Below are 13,546 nucleotides of genomic sequence, written 5' to 3'. Positions count from 1 at the left end.
ATGGTATGGAAAACCCTTTTTTCAATGTATCCAGAGGTCCTAGCAAACAAAAGCCCCAGTGTCTTGAAAGCCTTTCATTAATGTTACTTGGTTTTGATTATGGTACCTTTTTTTTTTATTATGATGACTGTTTTTATATGACGATGACTGATGGAAACAAAGTTTTAAAAAGTGCATTCAAATAACAACACAACTCGACAAGTACACTATTTTGAAGTGTTTCCAATGTAATTGATGGCGATACCTAGCACAAAGCCATAGCTTTTCAGTTATGGTAGTCGACCCACCAAAACTCAATAACTATGGATTTCTGCCAGGAATCACTACCAAAACCCTTCAAAACACCAGAAAAGAGTAAAAACCAGTCTCACTTTCTACAAACCGTTCATTACACCATTCTATAATACAGTATTACCTATTCCATATTGTAACATAACCTTGGGGGTTAGGTCATTACTTAATTAGTGGATCTAACCTGCTGAACCCCAAACCTAACCTGACCAGAAGACTATACCTTGTTTTCCTTGTTTGACTATTTTGCAGCTTTACCCATTCCTTTTCTTCAAGGAGCAGGTTACCAGTAAACTAATGATAATCAGTTGGTAAAATTATAGTTACGGACTGAATATTTTGAACAGGCAAAACAGCTTTACCTGTAGTAAATAAGGTGCTTTCATTGAATTCGACATTCATTTCATCAGTAAATAAACCGAAAACCTGTTAGACCGTCAAAGAACCGGGATATTTTTTTAGAAATCTAATGGTTTTTGCTCGGCCGAGCACTCGCTTATCTCGCAATAAATCAAAAACATCAACCTCCGGGTAGTTTGTAGCGCTATGGCCAAGCGTCCTAATTTGCTTATTATCGCTCCGACTGTTATCTTGTATAGAATAAAAACGTTTGGAAATGGTCTACGGATCTTAAATATGTTGTGTAAGGGGGGTGCGGGGGGGGCGCAGCCCCCCTGGGTAAGGACACGGCTTTTAGCATAGGTTAGGTGGGTGTTTTAAGTTAGCTTCTCCCGTTGTACTCGTAGGTAAGGAAACTGTTGCGTAAGGGCGGGGGGGGAACGGCCAGATCAGAATATTCCCGTTTTCTACGGGATCTGGCCGTCACCCTACAAACGCTCCCAACCTCCTATGTACTGGCAAGTGATGCATGCTGAGCTACACATGTAAACCCTACTGATTTTTATTTCTTAGATAATCAAGTTTTTATTTGCAGTAAAAATGTGTCATTTTAGAAGAAAATAGATGTTTTTCTATAGGAAACATCTGTTATTTAGTATAAATCCTTTTTAGGTCCTTTACTATAATAAAACCAATCAGTGCTAGCCTACGTCTCAATTTCATTTCCCTTACACCTGTTTGATATGTAACAAACCTACTTTCCGATTCGCCTTCATCCTGCCACAGGATAGGCTAACCCTAGACATGTGGATTAGCCTACTCTAGGTTATAAGACCTAATAATTGAAATGGTTTAATTAAATCATACGACAGCGTCTAATAACGATAATGCAACTAATCACCTAGAAAACCCAACACAGCTTATCCTTAACTAAAGTACGCCTACCGGTAGGCTTAGTCTAAGGTTACAGTACAAGCCTACACGGGACAATGGGTCTGGCCACCCAGCAAAATAAAAGATAACGTCATAAAGCAATAACAAAGAATGAAACATTACCTCTAGTGTTCTGCATAAATCTTATGGTAATGAGTGTGCCACGAATTGACTAAATTGACTAATGGAGAAACGACACTTGTTAAATGTTTACGTTTTCTTCTCTGTCAGTGTAGCAAACGGAGAGCTTAAGATGCTACATATTTACATTTAATAGTTTTCAAAATAAAGTAAATAACATTCAATTATAAACCACTTTTAGTGCCTGTGATCATGAATCTACAGTTAATTTTATATGGCGAGTTTGCTTTGTCATGAAAGCGACAATCTTAGGCATTACTCCTTCTTAGCAACGTTTGCTATATTTTAGCAAAAAAATCCAATGAAGTAATGGTCATACAGTATGTGACCTTTGCTGGAGCATACCAACACCTATCATATTTTAATAACCTAAAATTCCGTATCATTAGTCCATTATTGACATTTATAAAATGATAAGAACAACTTCATTTTCTTTCTACCATTTATATCATGAAAAGGTGTGGAAGACTTAGCTCGTTGTGCTTAAAAAGTTGGTTAAATAAAAAAAACTTAATGAATTAAAGTATTGCTAACTTATGGTGGTCTTTGGTATCCACAGTAAACATCTGTAGCATATAACATTAAACTTTCAAACCTGAGATAAGTTCTGCTACAAAATATACGAAACCCATTGCCTTTTCATATCCCCTTTATTTTGATTGATTGGTTGATTAATTATGAGTTATTTGGCATCCTGGCACCTTTGTTTTGAATAGCTAAGGTACTTTTTTATTACTCGGTATAAACTTATTCTATGTTTTTGTACAGAAACTTTTCTATGATGGGAAGTGACATAAAACATGTAAATGATTAAAGTTTCCTTCAAAATGGTTGGGGATGTTTACGTCTGATTAGACCCTCACAGTAAAGATATTGTTTTAACGTGACTACGGTATGTTACGGAAGAGCGATTGTCTGGGAAGCACATATGTCCTGACAATGTACCGAGTACCAAGCGAAGCATTTTTACTTGTCATTTTTTTTTTTCAAAGAATTCTAAATTCCAATATTTTTGTAGGTACAATATTGATAAATGAATATGTTTGATTTGTTTTTGTTTATAACAATTCTTATTCATATGCTGTATAGAAAAATATTTGTAAATTAAAATAAAGCAAACAATTGGATCTGGACTAGCCGGCGATAATGTATCTAATGATAGACTAAACAAGTAACAGATGGGTTACCCTTTAAACAATGTTGATAAATTGACTATTGGAGATAGTTATAACATTCTAGCTGCATTACATCTAACCTGTGAACTTATTCTTTGAATAATTCAAAACATTAAGAAAGTAGATAGAGGAAGTTGCGGCATTTTGTCATAATGGTCGCGAAGATTGTCTTCACTTTTAGTGTATAAAGTATTTAAAATTTTGAATCAATTATTACGTCGCAAGATAACACCTTGGTGAGGCGACAATACAGTAACCAGTTATGAAAGAAAATTAGCAATTACTAATTGACAATCGCTGAAGGTCCCACGTGGGAGACCGAACGGGGGCCAATAAGAACGCCTCTATGAATAACTAGCGACTGAGAATGGAAGGTAAAACGAAAACATGGAGGGAGGAAATTATATTTAAACTCATATTTAATAACAAGATTTTTCAGGTGTGAGAATACAGTTTGCGCTAACACTTCTCTAGGAAAACGGAATCATTGAAAAATAACAAATAGTTGCAGGACCTGAAAAGACAGCAATTAATTGTTATTCCTATTGCGAGTGGATAAGAACTTTTTTTTTAATCAGAAAAACACACACACACACACACATGCAAACACATGTGCGCGCACACATACACACACAATATATATATATATATATATATATATATATATATATATATATATATATATATATATATATATATATATATATATATATATATGTGTGTGTGTGTGTGTGTGTGTGTGTTGTATTTATATGAGCAGAAGCCCATATATTATATACTGTGTATGCATAATATATATATATATATATATATATATATATATATATATATTATATATATATATATATATATATATATATATATATATATATATATATACCTTCAAACAAGAGAAATCTAACCTAAGACAACGGGAGACCGTGGTACAGAGGCTAATACACTACCCAAGACTAAAGAACAATGGTTTGATTTTGGAGTGTCCTTCTCCTAGAACTGCTTACCATAGCTAAAGTCTCTTCAACCCTTGCCAAGTGGAAAGTAGCCACTGAACAATTACAGAATAGTAGTTAACCCCCTGAGTGAAAATTCTTTCCCTTTATCTTAGTGTTATCAAGTATGAGGAAAGAGGAGAATGCGTAAAGAATAGGCCAAATATTCGATGCTCGTGTAAACAAATGAAAAAAGAGAGCCGTAACAAGAGAAGGGTCCAATGTAGTGCTAACTGGCCAGTCAAAGAACATGATAACACTAGCATTCTTGATAAGGGCCACTGGTCATGTTAGCACAAAATGAAGTCTTTAATATCGTCTTATCAGTATAAATACCTTATGAACACTGCGATTCAATAAAGGAAAATGAGACGAGGAAGAGAATTCATTTATAGTAAAACGAAGAAAAATTATTAAAAGTAAAACTATTAATAACAGAAGTAAGAGATTCTGAACGATTATCTCACTGAACGGGAGACACATCATAAGAAACAATAGAAAAATTTCAATAGTAATGGGAGAAATATGTATTAGTGAATGAAGTGTTATGGAGCTATAATAACAGACCAGATCAGTTAGGTAAATTTTTCAAATGGATATAAAGAAAATAATAAATCCTCTTTTCTATCTATTTGCGAGTTTTTCTTGTTTGTAACAAGATTTATCGTATACTTTAAACCTTGATTCCTATATTCATACTTCTAACTGGCGTGTCTGTTTTGTTTACTCGGAGATATATAAAATGACACTAAAACAACAATGACTACAGATACAGAGTTCTTGGTCCACTTGAAAAAAGTGACAAAGAGGTTGATACCATGAATAAAATAAAATTAATTAGAACATGCGTATAAAAGAGCAAGAGGCTACACAGGGTGGAATAAGAATAGCGAATTTTGAAAGTCACAGCATTGCTCTAACTATTATTATCACTGTTATTATTACTAGACAACCTATAACACTAACTGGAAAAGTAGAATGCTACAAGGCCAAGGGCTACAACATAGAAAGCCCCAGTTTGGAAAGGAAATAGTGAAGTACCCAATAAACTGTAAATGAGAAAATGGGAAAATTCATAAAACATAATAAGACAAGTAACAACGTTATATAGACAAGTCACACACACACACACACACACACACACACACACACACATATATATATATATATATATATATATATATATATATATATATATATATATATATATATCATGAAATGAGATCTATGTCAACCCGTTCATCAAAAAAGCCTTTGCAATAGGTTTGAACTTCTGAAGTTCCATCGATTTAACTACCAGCTTAGGAAGATCATTCCACAACCTGCCCACAGCTGGAATAAAACTTCTGGAATATTGAAACGTATGATATGATGGAGAAGGCAAGACTGTTAGAATTAACTGCTTACCAAGTATTACGTATTTAGTGGTACTGTCTGGGAAGATCTAAATGCAAAGGATGGTTAGAATTACGAAAAATCTTATGCACCATACTCAAAGAGCTTACTGAACAACGATGTCAGGGTTTAATATACAGACAGGAATAAAGAATCTAATAACCACAAGTTTTTGCCTAACAAATTAAGATGAGAGTCAGTAGCTGATGATAAACCAAGAGAACAATATTAAAGTCATAGTAGAACGAAATTTTTTCCTCAGGATGGACTGATCGCCAAAATTCTTAAAATAATTTCTCTATATACAATTTTATTTTATGTATATTGAGGAAGAAACAGACCAGTTGTGCTTTAATTTCATCCGAGTAAAGTATCAAAAAAAAAAAAAAAAAAAAAAAAAAAAAAAAAAAACCGGAAACGATCATCTTTGATTGGAGTCTGCTGAAGATGAATAATATTAGCCTTTGTGAAGTGGTTGCGTTTACACATATATACATACACACACATTTATATATATATATATATATATATATATATATATATATATATATATATATATATATATATATATATATATAATGAATGAAGATCAACACAATATCGTGCTAAATATATATATATATATATATATATATATATATATATATATATATATATATATATTGTATATATAATGGATGAAAATCAACACAATATCATGCTATATATATATATATATATATATATATATATATATATATATATATATATATATATATATATATATATATATATATATATATATATATATATTGCGTGCGTGGGTAAACTACAATTTGGTGGAGATTTTGGGTATATTATCCAAAATTCTACTAGGAGGAACAGACAAAAACTCTTACATCGGACATGTGAGAGAATGTTAAGTAAAGTTGTAGAGGAAAAAATAGGGGCTTATCGATTCTATAATTTTTTCCTATCTTTGCGTTCGACTGAATCCAAATTTGGATACGAAGTTCGATCAAAGTCAAAAGAAAAATGTCAGGAAGAGATCAGTATTACATTATGAGAGAAATTTAACCTTAGAAACGGAGTTTGTAATCTATTAATCGAGATGTTTATTCATCTACTCAAGTGTTTGGTTATATATTTATCATTCTATGATTCTATCACTCGTTTTAAGCTAATATATAAAGTGTGAAGTTTTATTTTCCGACCTGTGTCAAACATCAAGCCATTCATAACGAATCGATGATGTACAACTCAAGTTTCAACTTATCTTTTATATTGTGAAATCGAATATAAGCTATTTTCTCACAAGTGTACGGTAGGTGCTAACGGATACACACATTTGTAAGTGTGTGTGTGTGTGTGTGTGTGTGTGTCCCTGATCATATCTTACATATGAAAAGATTATTACAAGAAAAACAAACTGTTAGCGATACCATAAAAACTATCAGTATATATATATATATATATATATATATATATATATATATATATATATATATATATATATATATATATATATATATATATATATATATATATATATATAAAACTTTCCCCATACCTAACATTACGTCAGGTCTTTCAACTGTTGAGCGTGTTGAGCAATGTGAATCCCCTCCCAACTCAACTCTTTCAGCTTATTCATTTACATCATTGCTCTGTCCTGTAAGCACTACTGGTATGTTTCCGGAGTGACAGACAGGACTTCCGACCTTACACCCATTAGATCCGGAGATCAAAAGAGGAACCAGCCGTTTCGGATGCAGGTGGGATACGATAATGTATGGCAGATGCACGATAATCTTAAGTGCCTACGAAAAAAAGATAGACATTGATACGCCTGAGTATAAATTTGAATTTGTGACGATTACAACGCATTGCTTAAGAACACTTTAATGAACAGAAAAAATTGTAATAATTGAAAGAATATGTTTCTAATCACTAATGTGAAAATAGAGTTATCAAACATCTGGCTAAAAAAAAGGACAGGAAGAGGAGGTGAGCAGGTGACGGGAATATTGAGTCTACTACGAGAGATTGAAACTTGCAAAGTACACTTCCACGTTCCAGAATGCATTTCCCGCCATTTTCACCATGTTTCTATAAAATCTTCATTCTATAATCTACTATCTCATTCTTATGGGTACCACTATCAGATCATTACACACTCAATAGGTAAGAATGCCGTTTTTCTTTTTTTATTAAATAGACAGCAGGAGTCGACAGAACATACGAATTCAATACAAAGGTAGGAAATTGTTTGAAGTGCCCTGTCTATTCTGTCTATAGTATTATATTTCATTAATTTTCCTTACATTTCACTAGCATCACTGTTACGTGTTATACCCTACGTATTATAATTGTTCTCATTTTTTAGTTTTTGTCCCTTTAAGGTACGCTTATAGTTTTCTACTTGCATATTTGATTATTTCTTCAATCAATTATATTCTTTTTTAAGAATTTCTTCGTTAGAGCTTTATTTTGTCCTAATTTATAAAAGAAAATTCTAATCATGGAAATCTTGTTAGGTAAGTAAACGGCATTTCGTCAGCATCTATGTACATTTAACAACAACAACAACAACTATTATTATTATTATTATTATTATTATTATTATTATTATTATTATTATTATTATTATTATTATTATTATTATCATAACTAGGTATGCTACAGCCCTAGTTGGAAAAGCAGGATGCTATGAGCCCAAGAGCTCCAACCAGGAATAATAGTCCAGTGATGAACGGATATAAGGAAATAGACAAACTACAAGAGAAGTAAAGAACATTTAAAATAAGATATTTTAATAGCTTCTACTACTACTACTACTACTACTACTACTAGTAGTAGTAGTAGCAGTAGTTGTAGGTTGGCCAGGACACCAGCCACCCGTTGAGATACTACCGCTAGAGAGTTATGGTGTTCTTTAACTGGCCATACAGTACAACATTGGATCCTTCTCTCTGGTTACGATTCTCCTCTGTCTTCATATTCCTGACAACAATGAAATTATTAAACAATTCTTCTTCACCCAAGGGGTTAACTACTGCAACGTAATTGTTTAGTTGGTAATTTTCTCTTGTTAAGGATAAAAGAGACTCTTTAGCTATGGTAAGCAGCTCTTATAGGAGGACACTCCAAAATCAAACCATTGTTCTCTATTTTTGGGTAGTGCCATAGCCTCTGTACCATGGTCTTCCACTGTCTTGGGTTAGAGTTCTATTGGTTGAGGATCCACTCGGGCACACTATTCTATTTGATTTCTCCCTCTTCTTGTTTTGTTGCAGATTTTATAGTTTATTTAGGAAGTATTTATTTTAATGTTGTTACTCTTCTTAAAATATTTTATTTTTCCTTGTTTCCTTTCCTCATTGGGCTATTTTCACTGTTGGAGCCCTCGGGGTTATAGCATCCTGCTTTTGCAACTAGGGTTATAGCTTAGCAACTACTACTACTACTACTACTACTACTACTACTACTACTACTACTACTACTAGGGGAATGGTACTCAGAAAAGAAGAAACCATAGTCTTAGCAACAGTAAAGGAGATTTGGCATTGCTTGTCAGAATAAAGATCTACAAGGCAGTAGTAGTACTTACAATGTTTGCAAATCTTGAGACATGGGTGTAATAAAAGAAAAAAAGAAGTGAAAGAACTAGAGGGTATACAGTACAAAATTAGGAAAGGAATCTTTGAACAGGTTGCTACCACACCTTATTGGGAGTTATAGCAGAGACAGGAATATGGCTGGTTGAAAATAGAATAAAGTATGAAAAGGTGATGCTTTTTCATAATATCAGATGATAACGACTAGTTAAGGAGGCAGTGGAAGACCAAATAAGGGAACCATATGGGGAATGCTGGGGAAAAGGTATTATAGAAATGTGCAGAAATATATGCTATTAAAATTGAAGAAGTAAGAAAGTATAAAAACCAAGGACTCAAACAAAAAAGTAAATTGGCAAATGAAATTAAAAGAAAAATAGAAGAAAAGAAAGCTGAAATGACCAAACCTGAGGTTTGTAAATAGTAATGGCAGAAAAGATTACATAGGACAACTTAACACTGAGAAAGCCGTAATAGTTATGAAAACAAGGTTGAATATGTTAAAATTAAGATCATAGAAACAAAAATGAAAAGGAAAGGCTTTGTGTGTAGCGTAGTCAGGCAGATGATACAATTGGGCATATGTTTAGCTGTAATGAATTAAGAAAATTTAGAAGCAATGGCATAGAATTGGGGAATTTAGATATCCCAACTAAAGATGTTGCCGATATATTAGACAGACCCTGGAACTCAGAAGTATAAGTATGTAAGCTGTGCTGTCTGCGTAGGGGGTAACTAATGACAATGCATATTCTGCAGATTGCAACGCTTTGCACCTACTACGCTTCTAGTTGTGCCCACAATCATCGTGGTGTGGAGCAATGAGAACCTGGAACCTTAAACCTACTACTACTACTACTACTACTACTACTACTACTACTACTACTAGAAATTTAATTTAGAGTAATTCTCAATCTTCTTCCCAATTGCAGTAAGTCTTTAACTATCACTACCAGTCACACTAAACGCCCCTCCCTCTTCGTATTCCAGCTGAACCCCAGACAGGACTAAAGACATTTCAGAGATCTATGTCCTGCAGTGGACTCGAAACGGCTGTATTTGTTGTTATTTGTCGTTGAGCTATGGACAACAGACCTCCTCGTCAATTCATGCATTTGATTAAGTCGATTGTCTAAAACTTCAAACTAGCGATTATCATTCCTTTCCAGTATACTTTGCCAGGGTTCATTGTATGGGATATAGGCAATCTGGCCTTGTGCTGTTGTCAGTAAGCTCATTCATCTCCAGGGTGTGGGCGGGGAGGGGGTGGGGGGTGGGGGGGGGGGTTGCATTACAAAGTAAAAGTTAACAGAAAGGTTGGACAGAAAGGTGGTGGAAAGGAAGCTGTGAAAGAAGAAAAGTAGGATATAAAGGGTGCAGGTGGGGAACTGCAATGACCCTTCAGTAATATCTATAGTGGACCGTGTGACCTGCACTAACGGCACCACATCCCATGAATACGATTTTAAGATGGCATCAGTTATACATATCTGTGATCTGTCAGCTTTCGTGAAGTTCCTAGGAAATATATGAACATAACTAAAATAACATTTCCATTTTTTTCTATTTACCACGGAGGACCCATGTTTATAGGCTCCATTTACAAAAATACTAGAGACTGTTCTAAAGTTCTGAGAAATGTGAAGTATTTCAGTGATGTAGTTAAAAATTTCCTCTTCTGTATAAGAGGAACAGCCACTCAAACTCATAACACGAAATTTTGCTCAAATTTATACCCTTGCGTACTCCATTTCAGAGCCTCAAAGAAGTGCCTGTCACTCGAGCAAACTACCTATCTACTATCTAGATAAAGTCAAAATGTAATGGACAATAGATGCAAGTTTAACTCTAAAACAATATGAAAGTTGCAAGTACCTTCATAATCTCGATTGTAAAATCCCTTCTCCGTTTCCAACTGTACCAGGGAGTCGTTGAAAAGATTATAATTTAAGAGAATGAAAAAAAAACATAACATTCTATTTGGCATTACTAGTTTTGCGTTAACATCAAGTGTAATAGGAGAGCAAAATTATTATCTTAAAGAATATATTTCAAAATCACTCAAAACATCTAGAAAAAAAGTAAACAAATAGATAAGTTTTCGCGTACGTGTGGGATCACAAAAGCGTAGCAAAAATAAGAAAAAATAAAATTTCATCTGATTATCTGCAGTGTTGATAAGCTACCTAATGTCTCTCATACCTACATATTACCCATACATACATCGTTAACACCCACTGCCGCTTGTACCTAATCACTGCAGCCTGTTACAAGTGTCGATAAGTGGTCTATTGCACAAGAAAGAGACGTAGACATTCACTCTCATTCATTTGGACTTGGCACCAGGATCCTTGAGTGACCAAGGTAGGGACATAGCTATTTATTCTGCCGGTAATCCCTACTAAACAGACAGTTCACACGAATAAGTAATTGGATAAACCAAAATCTTCCTTCTTTCCGACAGGAGCAAAAGACTCAAAATGTATACCCAAATGTGTACAAGGAAAAGAAGGAGAGAAAGAAAAACTCCGTATCAGCTGCGAGAGCCCCGCTGTTATCAAAACAAGAAACTTCTTCTTCTCGCTTTATATCAACATTGCTACGAAATCGCTCATCGCCATTAAAACGAGTTGTTTGACTAACACTTTGCTTCTGACTGACTTGAGGCATTCATCACAAGCATTATCTTCGCCATTAGTAATTCGAAATGGACGAGAGCTTCCGGTTGGGTATGAATGGGTAGATCTTACTGCGCATTAGGCGTAGTGAGGTTAATTCAAAATGCTTATCAAAATATCAGTTAAATAAACGAAGATTTCGGAAATATACACACACACACACACACACACACACATATATATATATATATATATATATATATATATGTATGTATATATATATATATATATATATATATATATATATATATATAATGTATATATATATATATATATATATATATATATATATATATATATATATAAACGGCTGATCATGTTGATATGCATTTTACATTTCATAATCTCATTTTGTTTACCAAGAGCTCTCTATCCCATGCTTATCATTCTTTTAATTTCAGTCTCGTGTTCTGGGGAAACACTGTCTGTCCTGAGTATTCATATTCATTAAAAATCTCTAGAGCATCGTCCACTATCCTTATTTGGTGTGTCTCTGCATTTTCATTAAACATTATCTTAGTTTTACTCATATTCATTAGTAGTCCTACAATTCTACTTTCTCTATCTTCTATCATATTTTGCTATTCCTCCCATGATTCACTAAATAGAACTATGTCATCTGTAAATATCAAGTTATTAAGGTATTCCCCATTAATGTGAATTCCTACATTTTCCCAATCTAAAATTTTAGAAACATTTCTAGTATTGCTAGGAGTAATTTAGGATAGATGGGGTCTCCCTGTCTATCTCCTTTCTCAATAGGAATTTTCTTACCATCTTTATGCAGTTTTACGATTGCTGTTTTAACATAAAATTCATCTATTCTCTGTCTACAGCCTTAAATAGTATTAAAAAATTGCAACCTCTCTTCAATACCGAATCCTCAATCACTTGCACTTTGACCCTTTTCAGGCATCCACACGTCTGTCCTCAGTTTCAAAGAGTTTGTGAGCCAACGGCAGCATACGTCGATGGTTACCCTTCTTGATCCTAACCAAGCCCGGCTTCTATGACTAAATGGGTCCCACTTACCTTAACATCGGGATGGTCAGCTATGCAAACAACTATAAAAAGCGAAGGAATGCCATAAAGATTAGAAGTTGGGATAAGCATGTACATCGTAACTACGACTGAACATTACTGTTGACACCGCTCCTCGAACTTACTTCAGATGGACAGGCACGTGAAACTGAATAATAATAATAATAATAATATACATGCATTTACTAATACACGTGTACGTACGCAAGTACAGGAAGGAGAGAGAGAGAGAGAGAGAGAGAGAGAGAGAGAGAGAGAGAGAGAGAGAGAGAGAGAGAGACCTACGCAAGAGTTACACAGGAAGGATGGAGAGAGAGAGAGAGAGAGAGAGAGAGAGAGAGAGAGAGAGAGAGAGAGAGAGAGAGAGAGAGACGCTGTGCAAACCGACATGGTGTTTGGAGTGATAATAAGCTAAAGGGTTTATTAGGCCGGGATTCCGGTCGAGTGGATTCGCCGCCTGCTGCTGGCTTGCCCCGCTGCACATGAATCAAGAGGCCAAGTCTCTCTTTCTTTTCGTTTCCATTACGATACTAGTATACGCGACCCGTCAAGACGGCTAAATATTTAGATATGCACACACACCCTCTCACCAGGGTACGATCAGAGCCGTGTATAGAGGGTGTAGGTATGACTACTCCCTCTCCCTACTAAATAGGACAGGGAGAACTGAGCAAGAACGGAAAGATATGGTTTATTAATTTCCAGTTTTACGTTATTCACCTTTTACCTTGAAATAATTTTTTAACTTTTTTCTTTTTTGGCGATATTTTCTTGACAAGATTCTCCTTACTTACAATATACATATTCTCGTTTTATTATATCAAATCTATCCCGATTTTTTTTTTAACAAGAAATGTCTTTTTTTCTATTAATATTTGCCGTTATCCTTTGTATACTATTATTCATATTTCCTGTGATATTCCACTTTTTTATCTACCATATTCTTTACATTATTTTATCACAGTCCC

The 13,546-nt window shown here is 34.2% G+C and overlaps 1 protein-coding gene across 3 annotated transcripts in view; it reads right to left on the bottom strand.

The window, feature by feature from the left end:
* LOC137658528 (endoplasmic reticulum-Golgi intermediate compartment protein 2) overlaps nt 1-13,546 on the bottom strand; it is a 279,881-nt gene that overhangs the window by 149,166 nt on the left and 117,169 nt on the right. The window contains exon 1 of one of the 3 annotated variants that reach the window (XM_068393322.1): nt 1,687-1,825. The exons of 1 other annotated variant lie outside the window; for it this stretch is intronic. The gene's annotated coding sequence lies outside the window, so the exon portion shown is untranslated. Of the gene's footprint in view, nt 1-1,531; nt 1,654-1,686; nt 1,826-13,546 lie in introns of those variants that run through there. One more of the 3 variants, XM_068393324.1, reaches the window with a different exon arrangement.

This window comes from Palaemon carinicauda, chromosome 19 (assembly GCF_036898095.1).
Source record: "Palaemon carinicauda isolate YSFRI2023 chromosome 19, ASM3689809v2, whole genome shotgun sequence".
NCBI lineage: Eukaryota > Metazoa > Arthropoda > Malacostraca > Decapoda > Palaemonidae > Palaemon > Palaemon carinicauda.
Note: the sequence above shows the minus strand (reverse complement) of the source record. Positions and strands in the feature narration are given on the sequence as shown.